Here is a 14,172-nt window from a genome sequence, read left to right as displayed (position 1 = left end):
ATATATAAATATAAATATATATATATATAAATATATATATGAATATATATATATAAATATATATATATTTATATATATATGTAAATATATAAATATATATATATATATGTGTGTGTGTAAATATATACGTTTTATTTTTTATTACCCTATCTTTCTGTTAAGTTACATTATTGTTTCAGCTACCCGGCCGTTTTCTTTGCCCGTCTGTAGCTACCTCAGACTTTTACATTTCTGGAAAAGTCTGAGGAAGCTACAGATGGCCAAAACAACGGCCGGGTAGCTGAAACAATAATGTAACTCAACAGAAAGATACGGTAATAAAAAAAAAATGAAGCATATTTTCTCTACAACAGTATTGAGCACTTTTTCAGTTTTTATTAATTACCATTCCCACTATATATATATATATATATATATATATATATATATATATATATATATATATATATATATATATATATATATATATATAAATATATATATATATATATATATATATATATAAAAATATATATATATTTATATATATGCTATAAGATTGTTGAATTTTTATTTATTTATTTATTTTTTTTATTAGCGATTAATTTCTTTTTTTTTTCGCTTCCTGAGCGTTTTTATAGGAAAGGAGTTATTTGCCCTTTGTTTTCATTTTTCGCCTACATTTCAGAACGTATTACTTTTGTTTTTACTTTATTTTTAAATATTATTATTTTTTTTTTTATTAATTCTTAATTAATAATTACTACGTGCTTAAAAGTAATATCTATACTCCTTTAAATTTTTTTTTGTGTATTGGTATTTATTATTAAAACACTTTTTTCTATTCATTTAGTAATTTATTTGTTTCCCCACTGAACAACTTGGGCACAAGGCCCCCTTTTTAATGTGGAGAGTGAGGGGAGAGGGACCAGTTCCCCCGAGAGGGAACTGGATGGTGACAATTGGTATGAAGGGTTTACCCTACATTGACCAAAACTGATTGCTCAAGAGCAATGATTTCATATGTGGGGTTGTCCCCACATATGGTCTTCGATTGGAGTATCTGCCGGAACAGATGGTATTTATTTGCTCCCCCACTGAGCAAATTAGGCACAAGGCCGTTTTTAATGTGAGGTAAAAACCAGCTCCCCTAAAAGTAGGCAAAAAGGGGGCACTCTGGTTACCAAAAATAATAATTGTCCCAGTATAGAGGGTTTCCCCTCCATTGACTGGTACAAATTATCTTAAGTGCAGCATTTGCCGGAACAGATACTACACTTTGATAAGAGAAAAAAGATCTTAGCCCGAAGGAAGATCTTGGCCTTAAAGAAGAAGAAAAAAACAAACCTTTTTACTGTTTATTTAAAAAGAAAATACAACTTCGTTATATATGGATCGCGGAATTGCAGTCACTAGCAAAAGATCTAGCTAATTTGCATATTCTTTTAAACATTCATTTTAATTAATTCTCTATTAGTTTTTCGGTTTTCTTATTGGATGATTATCTTTAGGTAACCAAGCAACCACCTGACTGCACCAGAGGATAACCACATTCTTCAGCACATCCAGGTACACTTTGGTGTTTTACTTTCAAGCCGATTTCGAAGATATGAAGTGGAATGATGTCGCTCTCACTTGAAACCACACCAAAGATCATAACCGTGGCCAGAAACTTTGTTTTCATCACCAGGAGCCCACCCCAATCTTTGAACTGTTCGGATTTGTATTTTAAGGGTGCTGGCAATGTTCCTGTTGTTATGACTTAGATCGGTAGAGATCATGAGTTGTACGACGGCGCCTCTCCGATCTCGCTCGTTGAACATTGTGTCACGTTTAGACATAGCAAGCTTCTATCGCTCTTTGGATGCGTAAAAAAACTAGCTAACTAGTAGATGGTCTATAAATAAATAAAACTGGGTTTCATCAAACGGAAAAGGAATGTCTTTTTTTAAAGCGACAATTGTATCGTTCCACCCAATATCAACACCGAAGTGCGTCAAGACTCATTCTGGGCCTAACCAAACTCTTATCAATTATTTCCAAAATCACATTCTAAGATCATTCACATTTATGCAGATGACACATCCGACTATGACAACACTTCGAAGAGCATCAATGATCAAGGTCTTTCTGATTCTCTCTCCCAACTTGGAGCACGTCCAACAACGGAGTAATAAGTTAAAGCTAGTTAAAAAGAGAAATGTTGGCACTATGAAAACACTGTTTCGTATTTGAATTATATTATAGAAATTAGACAGGCAAATAATGATGTGTTTTTCTTGTATTTTTGTTCCTTGAAAACAAATCATTTATCTTAAAAAAAAACAAACGAGCTTTCGACTTCAAAAAGTCTTCATCAACTTCTGAAATTTATTTTGCAAACCATCTTTCTCTTTACATACGAAACGATGCTTTCAAAATTACAACATTTTTCTTCTTAACTCATACTCCGCAGTTACATGTGGCACACGGCATTTAAACAAACTGTAACTAACACCTCCACGGACTACTATCCACAAGTGATTTTATATCTTTGAAGAGTTATGAGCTAGACAATGAGACATGATTGGAATTTCATCCATGAAGATTGAAGGTTCAATCTTCAGTGTGGGTGATCCAAAAATACATTTGGAAATTACTTAGAACGTCTGCGCAGTCATGGCTGATGGAACGAGAGCATGCTATCCCCGCGGATTAAAAAAAAAAGGTTGTGTTTCAAATTCCGTGCAGATTCCTGAGTCCGAAAGAAAGATCCCTGAGTCCGACAGAAAGATTCCCGAGTTCAACAAAATACACATGAAGAAAATCGGTTGTATTGACCGAAACGTTGGGAATATAACACTCAGGATAAGAGCAGTAGTCCGAAGAATCGAAATAATGCGAATGCAATTTCATTATTTAAGAGGACAGCTGAACCAAAATTGTATCTCATTGCACTTGAAAACGACCATGTGGTAGTCAGCAAGGAAGCATCCCTACGGTATTGTGTTTCACAGACGGTTGGATTTCAAAGAAACTCTACTCATGAAATTTACGTTTAGCTTTAAACATTCAAAGAAAGAAATGAAAATTATCGACAATGGCTGTAACTAAACGAGTTTTTAAATAGGATTCTTTATAAAAGTTCGTTTACTTTAATACATAACGCGTACTTCTATTTTGAACAAGCGGGGGACGAGACGCCCGGCTTTACTCGAGCGTAAAATACGCTTAAATATGATATTTTAATTTGCCCAGATTTCGTATATATTATTATAGCGTCGTTATTTCAGAAGTAAAAAAATATATTTAGGTGCCATAAGCTAGAATCGAAACCGAAGCATTCAAAGCTGATGGCGTTACCACTGTACCAACGTGACACGTATATGAACTGATTAAAATATCATATTTAAGCGTATTTTACGCTCGGGCAAAGTCAGGTGTCCTGTTCCCCACTGGTACAAAATAGAAGTACACGTTATGTATTAACGTAAACGAACTTTTACAAAGAATCCTATTTAAAAAACTCGTTTAGCTACAGCCATTGTAGATAATTTTCCTTTCTTCCTTGGAATGTCTAGAGCTAAATTTTAATTTGTCTAGATTTCATATATATTATTATAGAGTCGTTATTTCAAAGGTAAAAAAAATGTATTTCGGTGCCATCAGCTAGAATCGAAACCGAAGTATTCAAAGCTGGTGACGTTACCACTGTACCAACGTGATTAAAAATTAAAAATAAGTTAAAATGAACATACAAAATGTTTACCGATTTTTGCAATTGTTATCCATTATTGACCACTTAAAAATAATTTTAACCGGCTAAACACCTATAAAAAAACGACCTGTAAAAAATCCAATCTTTTAAGAAACCTAGTGCCGGTCTGCGACTTTTAGTTTCAGGGGAGATAGAGTTTGAAAATATGGAAACAGACAGAAAAAAACAGATGGACCGACCGACAGACAGGCATATAGCCATTTATATATTAGATAACATTAAAATGATAAAAAAATAATCGTAATAGGGAGACAACTCTTACGTAAAGACAAGATTTATTTCAGAAAGAAAATAAAAAAAATGGCGACTGTGTTTCCAACATGATCAGAAAAACGTTTATTTTTACCTTTTCAAATTGAGTGTTTCGGCTATTTGGGCGTCTACGAAGTCAATTTCGGACGAAACTCGGTTTAATATGTCATAAAACCCCAAATCGTTTGTAAGTTATGAGTCATTTATGAAAAGAGTTCCCGGATTTAATTATCGGTTGAGATGAAGTAGAGATTCGTGTTTCAAAATGGCCGAGCTGGTCACAATAAAGTCAACACGAACGTCGATCAAGTGTTAAAAAGATGAAGAGATTGAAATGTAATGAAAAGAAAGAAAAAAGAGAGCAAAAGAAGGAGAGAAAGAAGACGGAAGATGAGGAGGAGATGGAGGAGAAGGATGAGGAGGAGCAGGAGGAGGAGGAAAGGGGAAAAGATATGAAATTAAGGCAGGTGATGGAGGAAGAAAAAATTAAAAAAAAAAAAAAAGAAAAGAAAAAGAAAGGGAAAGTAGCAAAATGAAAGAGGAAAAAACAAAAGGAAAAAAGAAATTAAGAAAAATAGTGGGGGGAGAGGAAGATGAAAAAAGGTAAATGAAGTAAAAACAAACAAAAAAAACCCGAAAAAAAAAACAAAACAAAAAAAACAACAACAACAACAACAACAACAAGGAAAAAATAATAAAAGTAAAATTAAGGAAAATACACGATACGAAATCTTTTGATTAATTGAGGCAAATAATGGGGAAGGGGGGGGAGAGATGAAACAAAACAAATTAAGTAGAAACATTTTTTATTTTATTACATTTTCACCCCAAACAAGGCATATTGCCACTTAGTTGTAGGGGGCTACTATCAGGGGCATGGGCATCAGGGGTAGTGTAGGGAGTTGGGCAGCAAGATGTCGGTTCACGTTGCACTTGAACTTCTGCATGTCAGTACAGTTGGGGAAGCAGGGACCCGGCAGGGAATTCCAAAGTCTAGCTGTCCTGGGGAAGAAACTACTACAGTAGAAGGCTCTCTTACATCTAGGGATCTCTACTGTGAAGGGGTGGGGTGTAGCTGCTTGTCGGGTTTGTCGGGGGTATTTTTACGTCGCGGGGGCACAAGTACTTGCAGTTCTTCAGAGCATTTACCATTAAAGTACTTGTAGAAAAGGCAGAGGGATGCAACATTTCGTCGATGGGACAGGGGCTGAAGTTTAGATGACAGTTCCGGACCTATCAGATTGGCAACTCTTTTTTGAACCTTGTCTAGGAGCAAGAAACTAGTGATAGATGCACCAGCCCAAATATGACAACAATACTCCATACATGGGACAATGGTGGCCTTATAGAGGTATAAGATACTTTCAGGGGTTAGTATCTTTCTAGCACGGTAGAGAGAACCTACCTTCTTCGCAGCGGTCCTGGCGATACTCCCGATGTAATTGTTCCAACGAGAGCGTTAGGCCGAGGAGTTTAAAGGATGTACTTTCAGATAAAGAGTCATTGGCCATTGCTATTGGTGGTAGAGAAGGTTTCTTGTAATTATTGAAGGAAACGAGTTTAGTCTTGGCAGCATTGAATGTGACCATCTGTTTATGTCTCCATTCCACTACAGATCGGAGGTCATCCTCTAGTGCTTCTGCCATTTCTTTAGATACGTGTTCATTTGTTTTCCTGTCGTGTCTGTTATATAGAGCGTGGTGTCGTCAGCATATATACCCATCTCACAGACAATTTTGTCATGGAGGTCATTTATGAATATTAGGAATAACAGAGGTCCCAGGATAGACCCCTGAGGCACTCCCGCATTTATATCATATTGTTTAGATGTACGACCGTCGAGGACAACCTGAATTTTTCTCTTATCTAAGAAGGATTTAATTATGTCATGTATTCTTCCAGTGATACCATATGATCTGATTTTCCTGAGAAGACCTTCAGCCACACCCTGTCAAAAGCTTTAGATATATCTAGAGGTACCGCTATACCTTCCACCGCCTTGTCCATTGACTGGTATATACGTTCTGAGATTACAGTTAGGATGTCTGCTGTTGAACGGGCTTGCCTAAATCCATATTGTTGGTCAGTAAGAAGTTTAGCATCTGTAAGGTGATGGACTACAGTTTGGTTAATTATTGTCTCAAATATTTGGGCGAAAAGTGGGTAGAGGCTAATGGGGCGATAATTTACTGGGTCAGTTCTTTCGCCAGCATTCTTGAAAACTGGTACTAAAAATTATAAAGAATGATTACAAATGTGAACAAATTATAAAGATTGATTACAAGTGTTTTAAAATAATAAAGAATGCTTACAAATGTTTACAAATTATAAAGAATGATTACAAATGTTTACATACTATAAAGAATGATTACAAATGTGTAAAAATAATAAACAATGAATACAAATGTTTACAAATTATAAAGAATGATTACAAATGTTTACAAATTATAAAGAATGATTACAAATGTTTACATATTATAAAGAATGATTACAAATGTTTAAAAATAATAAAAAATGAATACAAATGTTTCCAAATTATAAAGAATGATTACAAATGTTTACAAATTATAAAGAATGATTACAAATTTTTACATATTATAAAGAATGATTACAAATGTTTACAAATTATAAAGAATGATTACAAATGTTTCCAAATTATAAAGAATGATTACAAATATTTAAAAAGTATTAAGAATAATTACAAATGTTTACAAATTATAAAGAATGATTACAAATGTTTCCAAATTATAAAGAATGATTACAAATATTTAAAAAGTATTAAGAATAATTTCAAATGTTTCCAAATTATAAAGAATGATTACATACGTTTCCAAATTATAAAGAATGATTACAAATATTTAAAAAGTATTAAGAATAATTACAAATGTTTACAAATTATAAAGAATGATTACAAATGTTTCCAAATTATAAAGAATGATTACAAATATTTAAAAAGTATTAAGAATAATTACAAATGTTTACAAATTATAAAGAATGATTACAAATGCTTCCAAATTATAAAGAATGATTACAAATATTTAAAAAGTATTAAGAATGATTACAAATGTTTACAAATTATAAAGAATGATTACAAATGTTTACAACTTGTAAAGAATGATTACAAATATTTAAAAAGTATTAAGAATAATTACAAATGTTTACAAATTATAAAGAATGATTACAAATGTTTTCAAATTATAAAGAATGATTACAAATATTTAAAAAGTATTAAGAATAATTACAAATGTTTACAAATTATAAAGAATGATTACAAATGTTTCCAAATTATAAAGAATGATTACAAATGTTTACAAATTATAAAGAATGATTACAAATGTTTACAAATTATAAAGAATGATTACAAATGTTTACAAATTATAAAGAATGATTACAAATGTTTACAAATTATAAAGAATGATTACAAATATTTAAAAAGTATTAAGAATAATTACAAATGTTTACAAATTATAAAGAATGATTACAAATGTTTACGAATTTTATCTTTTCTGTTAAAGACAATTATCACAACAGATGTTTAGTATAGTTTTATCTGATCTGCCATAAAAAAATCCACCCAAATGAAATTATAAAATGTAACATCTCATATCTACAATCAGAAAAACTGTCTCGCGGTAGTTCCACGCGACTATAGGCATGCTGAAAGGATGTTAAGGGCTTTGGATAGTGCTTTTGGGAGAGGATATTGTGTTGGTATCAACCTGTGCCCAGGTACACTACTCTGTGTAAGAATACTTTCTCACACTGAGTCTGGCCAAGTTGCAACGCCAAAAATTCTTTTCTTGTTAGAAGTTCCTTTTCAGTGTATACATTGTAAAACGTTATGTTGAGCAAACCTGTGCTATTAGAGGCCTCTAGATATCTTTTATAATTAAAGCGATGCCTTCCCCCTTCTCTGCAACCTCCTTCCCACAGAAGAGACGTCGAGAGCCTCTCTCTACTCTATCGTTATTTTCATTGTAAGTGTTCGACTGAGCTCTAATCAATGGTCCTAGCTCGCCAATCTTTCACAAAAAACACTTGTCCAACCCAAATCACTATCAATAAATTCCTCCATTCTCTATCAGTGCCTTAATTTAAATGTGAATTCCACCAACAAAGCATCTTTCCTAGAACTGCCCGTCTGTGGAACTCTGTCCTGGTGGTCTTGTTACATAGCATAAAAGGATTCAGTGTGCGTATGATTGTCTCTAATATAAAGGGTTGTGTGTTTGATTATCATAAAGGGAATCGTGTGTGTGACATGTATTTACAGAACCTACCTCTGCTTCTTCGATGTTGGACCATCTGGAAATTTCTCATCCTGGAGGGAGACTTGATACCTGTTTGACGAAGATTTATCACTCCAAGACGATGAATGGGTTTTATAGTTTTTATTTCACTTTCCCCAGAAGGTGGAAGTGAAATCGGCCTGTGTGGTTCTTCTTCTACACACGTCAGCGTTCGTCTCCCCCCTCCCCAATGAAGAGGGGGAGACAACGGGAAGCCGCGTCCGTCTTCTTCAAAGCCCAAATCAAATCTCACAGATCTAGCCAACCTGACCACGTCACACATACGTAATCTGGTCAGCTGACCTTCGGTTCTGGTAAACGTGTCTACCTCCACGTTTACTCACCTCTCTCTCTCTTTCTCTCTCTGTAACATCTCTCTCTCTCTGTAACAGTCTGCTTTCCAGCTGACTACAATATTGTCGTTTTCAAGTTCCATGTAAACAAGTTCTTATTGAACCGTCCTCGCAAAGAATCTTGTTTTATACCACATTTCTACCACAAACAGTTACCACGCTAATATACATTAACCTTTATCCTCGAGTGGCCTCCGGACCTTGATATGTGGAAATCCCTTTGTAGAAACAATACAGGTCTTGAAGGTTGTTACATCTAAAGGAGAATTCATGCGAGGTTCATCCTTGCTCGCATTTTGGTCGAACGCAAATTTCTCAACTCGTGGTGTTCAAAAAATGGAGTCCAAAATCTTACGCTCAAATTCCTTCTCTTGGAGCCTGGATATCAAGCGGGAAGGCAAGTGGCAAGGCGTGGTATCATCTTATGCCGCGATTTCTAACGACGGTACGGATCGAACATCTCCTTCAGTTACCAGGTAACACATTAGCGAGGATGGTGACTCTATACATAAGCCTAAATAAAATTATATTTATTTAATTGCGAACTATTATCTTCATCTTCATAGTTGCTTTTGTTTCTCCACGTTTCGGTCAACTCATCCTCTGGCCTCTTCAAGCGATTAATTGAAACGGGATGGGAATGTTGAGTCTTGTAATTGTATCCCCCGTAATTACTGCCTTCCATAGTTGTTGTTCTCGCCACGTTTTGGCCAACTAAACCTCTGGTCTACTTTGGCTAGGATTGAAACCTCTATCTTCAGACAATGCTCACATAGAACCATGGAGATTCAACGCCTCTTTCCACTGCGTCACAGGCTTCACACCATCTTAAGAAGACCAGAGCATTATTTGGTCGAAGGCAATATCCTGGAAATTACATTTATTTTTTTTTATGAAAAAAAGATTAGAAAGTTTCGCAAAAAAAAAAAAATCCAGTAATTTTGTAAAATTTAATTTCATTTTTATTTAAAGAATCGAACTTTTTTAGGATGAATTTTTGACTTATATATATATATATATATATATATATATATATATATATATATATATATATATATAAGTAAAAAAAAATATATATATATATACTATATGATAGTCTTACACGTGCTTCGTTGAATAGTCAAAAACCCAAATACACCATTCTTTTTCTTAGAAAAGAACCAAAGGTAGAAGAATATATATATATATATATATATATATATATATATATATATATATATATATATATATATATACATATATATATATATATATATATATATATATATTATGCAAAATTTTATAATTCATACAGAAACTGAGTATGTGCATGCGAGTACTGAATTTTGAAACATTTCAATTACTTGTAAGTAAAAAATATATAAATATAATCGAGCTGAGATAGAAACCAAAATCTAATAATAGTGAGTCAAGTACGAGAACCATTAGGCCAGCTTGACGGTTTTTAAACCTACTTATTCTTCGCATAAATAATCTGTCATGTGAACGATTCTCGCACGCGAATTCGGAAACAGTTGACAAACTGATAAAAATCTGATCACCCCCTACCCTAACCCCTACCACGTACCAATTCTCTAATTTTGACCCCTTAGCAGTCTGTCTTTCCGGTTGAGAATCAATAAAAAACAGTTTTCCACATGTCTGTATACCTTATATACCAATTTTCAAGTATGCAGGATAAAAAATCGTAGAGTATATATGGTAAGGATTGTCTTCACACGGACATTCTCACTTTATATATATATATATATATATATATATATATATATATATATATATATATATATATATATAAATGCTTGGATATAAAATTTCTGTGGGTTGCATCTTTCATGGAGTCTGTTCTAAACTGCCATTGGACAGCAGGAGATTTTAGCCGAGCAAACGGATGAACGCAGTTTACGTCATCTCCTAGTAAAGCCACGGTCATAAAAATTCCGAACAAAAGAAAAACATTTCTAGCTCGTAAAAAATAAACAAAAATTGATTGCTTAAACGAATGAAAATCATTGGATGTAACAAGAAAAAAAAAGTATCCATTAACTAGCAAGAAGACCCGCCGTTTCCCGGGATTGAATGATGGTCACCGAATGCTTTACACTCCCACACCTTATATCCAGGAAATAAACAAAGGTTATAAAAAAGGAAAAGTGAGTCTTTGAATTTTCAACAAAATTTTGCATATATATATATATATATATATATATATATATATATATATATATATATATATATATATATATATATATATATATATATATATGCGTGTGTGTGTGTGTGTGTGTGTGTGTGAATTTTGAAAAGCACGACGTCTTGCGAGATAAAAGAGTACTATTATTAAATGAAATGACTTCGCTCTATCCAACGAACATGGGCAAATTAAATAATTGAATTCCTCAAACAAAAAAAATATACTCGATTGTCAATTTGGTGATTGGTGAATTTTACCATCACATGTATGTATAATCAAATATTTTCCCAGAAGACTCATTTTTAAATAGCGTAAAAATACAACGAAGAGAAAAAAGTATTTCAGATACTACTACTACTACTACCACTACTACTACTTGGTTGTTTTGTTTTACGGCACGAATTATTTAGTGCCGAATACAATCATTTTGGTAAAAGGTTTTTTTTTATGCATCGACATCTTCATATCTCCAAATATTTATTCATGGTGTTTGGTTTAGTTGTTTTATAGATGACATTGTTTTTGTTCACGGCTTTACAGTGCATGATTGAGTTTTGTAAAGGGGGAAAAACAATAACATCAATGTTTAATAAATTTTATGCCAGGAATCCGGTATCTTGAAACCGTCTGAACTACTACTACTACTACTACTACTACTACTACTACTACTACTACTAATAATAATAATAATAATAACCCTAACCCTAACGTGACTACTTATCATCATGCTAACGCTGAGTTAACCAATATTCCTTTCCTTAAGGATTAATGCAAGATGGTCCCAAAACAGTCTAAATCATTCCATACGTTTCTGTGGCATTCCCTCCCCAAAGATTAAAATAGTTTTATTGCATATGGTTCTTCTAATGTTTCCTCGCGTCCAGATTAATTTTGAAATTACCCACCGGTGAAAATCAGGCTTTAGTAGGGTGTATTCCAATTACTGCTGTAGCTGTTCATTTGAACCTAAAATCATAAAAATTGGCCAGTCGTCTCATAAGATGTATAGCAATAACATACTGAATTTTCAAGAGTCCACGATAATTTTAAATGCCTGTACAAAAAAGTCCGGAAAGTTATTGAAGGAACCTCGTACATGTTATTATATTCCTTGGTTTTGAAATTGAATTATGTTTGAAAACGATTTAAATTACAGGTTCCTGCCTATTACACTTCTTGCTTTTGTAATTTATATAACCCTCGCTTCCGTTAATCTCCCGTCTCACTGTTTATTAACGGTGAAATCTAAATACAGCAGCTATAAAGCAAAAGATAAAAACTGGCCATTATAAAAAAAAAAGGAAATACCACCGTGGTATCAATACTATTAAACATATAGAAAAGGAAAGATAAAGCGAGAGAGAGAGAGAGAGAGAGAGAGAGAGAGAGAGAGAGAGAGAGAGAGAGAGAGAGTGTGTGTGTGAGACAGAGAGAGAGAGGGGTATTTTTAATCAGCCTAATCTGGCAGCATCACTACTACTTTTACTACAAATACTACTACTGAAAGGAGATGACAGTGGTCTAGTAATCAACGACACCGACAGACGACCTGAGTGTTGCAAGTTCAAATCCAGCTCGTTCCATAAAAATCACTTTCATTAAAATGCTAGAATTCCTCACATGGTCCCTCTCGTAATCCCTGATGTCTTTGTAGAAATAATTTTGACTAGAAAAATATCGGGGAAACCAATGCGAACAGTAAGGTTTGGATTTATACGATATGATGATGATAATACTAAATATGAGTAATTCAAAATTTTCCCCTAAGGATTTCCCTAGATGTTTTAATCACGCAAAATACATGTTAAAATATTCCTTACTTACCAAGTCATTCATCTCTTAATAAGTTTGTTTCTGTTACATTCTCTATATGCTACTATGTCGATTATCTCTATTAGTGGGTCTTGTCTTTGTGCCTTCGTCAGTGCTAACCGGATTTTATCGGCGTCAACAGCAGGGCTTCATCGGCATTGTTGAGATGAACCGTTTACTGAAATTGGATCGTTATAAAAATATAATTATTTAATTCAAACATTTAAGGATCATTTTAAATTCGAGATCCATTCTCGACCGTCCGTCGTGTTCGGCGACGTACACAGCAAAACTCTTCAATACAATTACAATTGCCAGAGATAGCAAATGCTAGAAAGAGGGAAGAACGAAAAAAAAAAAAAAAAAAACGCAGAAAGAAAGAAAGAAAGAAAGAGACAAACATGCATACATTTTAAAATCAAAGACACTGAAAGAATATCATTGTTAACAATTTCTGATGACAGCAACAACGTTTGACCTTTATCCCGTTTGAGCCCGGTTACAGAAACAATTTGGGATTGGCAGCCGTCACTTGTTAATCTGAGAAAAGCAGATATATATCCTGACATTTCCTATATGCATACTCCCTGTGAGTACAGGACAAGTTTAGTAAATGCTTATTAAGGCGGGAAGTCTCAGCTCTCCAAAATGGGACTTATAATTGTGCCACAACTACATGATATTTGCCTCACTGCACTTACAGTAGAGAGTTTCTATAACCCTCGTTTCCGTTACTCTCGCGTTTCTCTGTTTACTAACGGCGAATGGTAATAAAACTAACCGTAAAACAGCAGACTGAAATAGGTCTTTATAAATAAAAGGAAATATCACCACAATATTAATGCTATTTAACGTTTAGAAAATGGGGGCTAAAACAAGAAAGACAATGAGAGAGAGAGAGAGAGAAAAAAGGGAAAGAGAGAGAGGGAAATGGGAGCTATGATGAAATACTTATTCTAGATTTTGTTTTTATTAAAAAATAATTGCAAATTCGCGTTGTCTGATTCAAACAATTCAACCTAAACTCAATATGCAACACAACGGGGCACATTGTATTAGTATTTTAACTCCGAGAAAAAAGTTATGAGTGATATAACATTTGTTCTTCCACTCGAAGTTCTGGTAAAGATGCGGCTATCTTTAAAGTCGTTACGCAGTGATTCCCAGACTTTTTTATTTATATGGCGGCTCGCTATTGGGTTGTTTAATTTATTTTTTGCGGCACGCGATTGATTTGTTTTATTTAATTTTTGCGGCACGCTATTGAGTTATTTTATTTAATTTTTGCGGCACGCTATTGAGTTATTTTATTTAATTTTTGCGGCCCAACTATCACAATAATAAGTTTTTTTTTTTTTTACTTATAACGCCTTTTTGTAAAAAAAGAAAGAAAAAATATTCTAAAATTTTATTTATTAACATATATCAACATATCCTGTATTCAATATTTGTTATAGAATAATAATAATAATAATAATAATAATAATAATAATAATAATAATAATAATAATAATAATAATAATAATAAGTTAGTCGAGG

This window comes from Euprymna scolopes, chromosome 32 (assembly GCF_053919585.1).
Source record: "Euprymna scolopes isolate OS-2025 chromosome 32, ASM5391958v1, whole genome shotgun sequence".
Classification (NCBI taxonomy): Eukaryota; Metazoa; Mollusca; class Cephalopoda; order Sepiida; family Sepiolidae; genus Euprymna; species Euprymna scolopes.
Note: the sequence above shows the minus strand (reverse complement) of the source record.